Source organism: Phaseolus vulgaris, chromosome 10, assembly GCF_000499845.2.
Source record: "Phaseolus vulgaris cultivar G19833 chromosome 10, P. vulgaris v2.0, whole genome shotgun sequence".
NCBI classification, from domain to species: domain Eukaryota; kingdom Viridiplantae; phylum Streptophyta; class Magnoliopsida; order Fabales; family Fabaceae; genus Phaseolus; species Phaseolus vulgaris.
In genome coordinates, this window is record NC_023750.2 from 28,833,213 (window position 1) to 28,838,769 (window position 5,557).

The following is a 5,557-nucleotide window of genomic DNA, read 5'->3' on the forward strand; positions in this document are numbered from 1 at the left end:
GAATGGTTTTGACAGTTATACAACTGATTCAAAAAACAGTTTCAAAAACTCCTTTGCTAGCTAAGTGACAAACAACCGATTGTCTCGAAACTTTAATCAGTTGTTTTTCCCTTTGCATGGAAAAACACTTTAATCATTAAAAAAGATGAAAACAGGCTTTGCTTAACAACTAAGACTGGTCTTAAATAAATTCTAAACACTCTAAACTATAGCCAAACCAAAAGCAGCAAGGCTTTAAGCTTCATCTTGGATTTGAAACATCAAAGCTCCGATCTTCAACAATCTCCCCCTATTTGATGGAGACAAATCTTTGGTTGCTTTGAGGAGTTGTTTTTAGAATTTAATCATCACCTGCAGTCACAGATAAAAGAAGAAAAACACAGAGTATTCTTTGCCAAAGGTTAGAGCACCATAAAACACTTTTCACAGCCAAACCAGAGTGAAAAAACAAACCATGGGTGCAACAGCAAAAGAACAATCGATTAAAACGCAGGATTAACTGATTAAAATTATCAGAGCAACAAACAAGCGTCTACGATTGTTAAAGATAAGACTAGACTTGTAAGAATATATGACCTTAAACAAGAGGGGGGGGGGTGAGTTGTTTATAAAATATTTTCGCAAACTTTGAAGGTATTATGAAGGTCAATGAAGAATCACATAGAAAAAAACTAAGGAAAGCAATGCACAATGCTGTTTTAGTTGATTTCCAGAAAATCAACCGGTTGTTTTTGCGATTCAACTGGTTATTTTTATCAGCAGTTAATAAGAAGAACTTAAAACATATATATGTGAGATCAGGGAAAGAGAGAATCACACAAACAGATTTATACTGGTTCACTCTTAGACCAAGAGCTACATCCAGTCCCTAGAAACCACTGGGTAAATCACTATGCAATCAAAACCATATTACAAACACCACACACCAAAGTCACCTTGAACCCCTCAAGAAACACACTACCTTTGGCAAACCACACCAAGAGTGTTGATCTTGAACACCTCAAGAACACACAACACTCCTTGGCAACACAAACCCGAAATACAATAGTCAAGGAAGAAGGGAATAGAATACACCTGGGTATTACAAAGCTTAAAGTTTAGAATTACAACCCAATCCTATTCCACACACTTAAGAATGATCCAAAGCTCTTTCAAATCTTAGAAAAACTGTTTTTGATAAACTATTTTTCTTACTCCAAGATTAGAAGCGTAAAACCACCTTTATATAGACCAACCAAGTGGTAAAAAACATTTAGTAAAAGAGCCAAGGTAGTTAGGATCATTTAAAACATATTTAAACCACTTAACAGAATTTTGTTAAAGTTTTCAGAAAAACAATCGGTTGTTTTGTCGAAACAATCAGTTGAATTGACTTGAAAGAAAAGTCAAGCTTTTCAAAACCTTTTCAAAAACTACTAAGGTAAAACAACCTGTTGATTTGAAATTTGAACCTATTGAAATTTCAACAACCTTTTATAAAACCCATATTTTCAAAAGGTTAAAGATTCAAATGAACTTGGATCATCTTAAGGAGTGAACTAACAAGTTTCAAACAACTAGACACACACACACAACAACAACAAGGTCTTCAAGCTTTCCACTTGGATTTGGAGACATCAAAACATCTTGTTCAACAATCTCCCCCTATTTGATAAAGACAAATAACTGGTTTGCTTGTGATGTGCTTGTGATGTTCTGTTTGAATTTGTTAGTACTTGCAAAACATAATTTGTGCATGTACCAGAAGTAATCATATTTATATATCAATAACACCAAGAACTAGTTTTCACTAGGTGATTCTCATAAGGAAAACCAGCAAAATCAGTGTGAAAACTAGTGAAAACAAGGTGCAAAATCAGAGTTATACAGTAGCTGACAAACCCAGTTTTAAATCAGATATTTAGCAGCATACAAACCATATAATTCTCCCCCTATTTGTCTTCACAAATAGAATAGAAGAAGGGGTTAAAACAGAATTAAGAAAAACAAGAATACCAGTGTGTGTAGCAGCACCATTGCAACAACAAACCTGTGATACCATATCAGAATAGCAGCAAAAATCTATGGTGTATCAGAATTATGACAACAGCATAATCAAAGTACCATAGACTTCAGATATTTTAGCAAGGAGACCACATTTTCACCGCCTATCTTTTCTTCATCCAGCAATACCCAACAATGAAGTACTTCAAAAAGGTTTATCTTCAAGTTGGTCAATTGATTGCTCAAGAGGTGGATATGGTAGAAATATTCTCTCTTCTGTTAAAAGAAAACCTTCCAGATGTTCCAAAGGTACATTCACAAATATTCATCAACCCCATGACCACCAATGTTGTTGCCATTCATAAAAAAGCTTTGAACTTTAAGGAAAACAAAGAATATATATCTTTATGATCTAATTTAGAGTCATAAATAATACATATTTTAATCATAATGGGTTATGAAAGAAAAGAAACAGTTGTAATCATGCATAAGAAATCATAACAACTTTATTCAAATGTGACAGAGGTAAAAGAATCGATTGTTTTTTTGAGACAGCAAGAAAATGTTATTTTTCAAAGCAAATCATTTTTCAAAGTGATGGGAAATGCATAATGAAATACATTTATACCTTTGCATTACCTCAAGCATGTTTAGAATTTCATTTGGTCTTATGAAGCCAAGAGCATAGGATGAACATATACAACTTACTTTACATAGGTCATGAATTTTGACTTGTCAAGAATTTGAGTGAGGTGTATGCTCTTGAACCATAAGCATCACTTTAATTGTTCTTCATCATAGCACCTGTACTTGAAAGGTCCTGCAACACAGAATTGATGCATATACAAAGCAAGTATAGCAGCAAGATAACAAGACACACACAAACTGGTTTTCTGCATATACAACATTAGTAGAAAAACCAGAAAAAGTGAAGTGTTCAAGTTCTTTCAAGTACAGAATAACAACAACATAGTGCATAGTTTTAAAGCTATCTATACAACCAAATCAAGCATAGACTTCTCCCCCTATTTTTTCTCACACATAGACAATGAGAAAGGTTGTACAAATCAGAAATCAGAATGATAATACACAAGTCCAGCAGTACAAACAATGTTGACATTTCAAGAATAGAACATTTCAAAATAACAAGTGGATATAATCTTTTATTATCAGATTCTGAGGCACATTCAATGTATATTTGTCCAAAAGCAAGATTTAAAAAAGAGGAATGGTTTAATCAAGCATCAGCAAACTCAGCAGCATTATATAAAGGTGTTAGAGGAAAAACAATCGGTTGTTTTACTATGAGAACAAAAAGAACATTTTTCATAACCAAAAATTACCTTTTAAAATGATGAAAATGCAGTATGCAATTTGTTCATACCTTTGCACAGAGAACCCCAATAGATTCACCCAAAAAGAAGAGTTTGAGATGTTCATTTGGTCACATGGCACACTTACATAATTGAGAAATGAAAACACACATACTCTTTATTCTTAAATTTTTTCTTTTGACAAACTAGTATGCATTTGCCAAGGATGTCTCTTGACATTCAAAGAACCCTGCAAGAGATATACAATTGAAAAGTGTAGGTACAAAGGTTGACTTTGCTCTTGATATTCTTCCCTTTAGAAGTCATTCTACAAATTCCGTTAGAAAAAGGTAGTGTTACCAATTTTGCAAGGCTCTCACAAGAGCATAAAGCTCTTTGTCATAGGTAGAATAATTGAGATGAGTCCCCTTGAGTTTCTTACTAAAATAAGCTATGGGGTGACCCTCTTGAAGGAGGATAACCCTAATGCTTATGTTGGAGGCGTCACATTCAATCTCAAATGTCTTAGTAAAGTTAGGGAGTGCCAAAATGGGTGCCTTAGTCAATTTATCTTTCAAAGTTTCAAAAGCTTTTTCTTGTTCTTGGCCCTATTTAAACACCACATCCTTCTTTACTATGGCATTGAGAGGTGCAACAATGGTACTGTTCCCGCCGGTTGACTCGAACACCTTCGTGCGTCTCTACAAACTGCGCTTCACGAACCTCTTTGCTTCTGTTCCAACATTCTCCTTCCTTCGTCGTGAACACCTGAAACAGAGAGACAAATGGTGCCCTCGCGACCGTTTTCACTCCGACGGTCAAGTCGCGCCTTCTCAATGTGTAAGGTTGCCCTGTCGAAGTGCAACTCGCACAGGGGTGACTGCATGGGTGCCAACTCATGTGCCCATTCTCTGAGTCATCCGCCTTGGGAGTTCCCTGCCTTCTTCACGTGTCACGCATGCAGATCACCATCTGGCATGTGACCCTCTCAAGGGTCGTCTCTGTCCCAGTGGCTTTCCAACGGTGGTGCGTATCGCCGCGTCCCTACACCTCATGCACGGATCCCTCGTGAGTTGGGTTTCTCCCTTGTAGTACTGGGGGTATGGCTTGAAAGCCACCTTTCTTTATGTATTATTACTGTCTGGGGTGCCGAGGCCCGAGGCCTCCACACCTCTACTGTGCCCCCTCCTACTCTGTCGCCTTCTACTGTGCCGCCTCCTCCACGGTTATCCTTACCTGTGGGTATCAGGAGGGGACACTTCCCTGGCCTGCCAAACTTCCCAGGCGCCTTTATTATGCTGAGCCTGGGCGACGCCCGAGGCCGATTAACGCCCGAGGTCGTGGACCTTAAAGAAACTCCTTCCTGCCCTGCAGTACTTTCTAGTGGATCCCTCTCTCGGGGTCCCACCATGTTGACTTTGGTCAACGCCCGAGGACTGTACGGTACACAAGCCCCCCAGTCTCGAGCTGACAACTTGTTCATCAAAGAGACTATGGCCTCGCCCTACCATCCTACGTGGCATCCTGTGACAGGACAGGCACAGTGCACTGAAGTGACGCCTTCTTGTTCATACTGTAATCAACAGACACGTGGCCCAATCGTGCGGCTGGGACTTAACGTCGCTTGCGCTTCTCAAGTTTACATTAAGTCCTTCAAAATCGGGCGCTCCAGGCACTGTTCCATCACTTGCACTTGTTCTTACACTCTTCATCTTCTTCCTTGAGCTTCTCTGATTCCTTTCTTACAAAAACCGAAACTTTCGCTGATCAACCATCAAAGGTATGATTTTTACGCATTGATTGCTCTTTACTCTTGATTTCATGTATTGATAAACTGCCTGGGACTGTTTATATTTCTTTTATTTTTGAATCTTCCTCTGCATCTTCTTCGCTTCCTTGTTTCTAGGTTTTTCGCTAGAATAGGGTTTTTCTGAACTTCTCGTTTCGCACCGTAGTTTTCCCCTAGCGGAACCTTTGTTTCTTCCTTTCTTTGTTTTTCTTAGCTTCCCTTCATCATGGTGTGGACTAAAGTCACTGCCAATCCTCCACCACCTAGCATCAATTACAAACCCTTGTACCCCTGGGCCTCCGACAAACTCCTCGCCGAGACCTCCTCCTTAACCTCCGTCGCTGACTAGAGAGCTCACCTAGATAGTGAACCGGACTTCAAAGGAAGGGCATTCGGGAGGGAATGAAGCCAAAGGTACTGGGTGGGGGCACTAAAACTCAAGAAGGTCAAGACCTTGGATGAGTTATCTTCA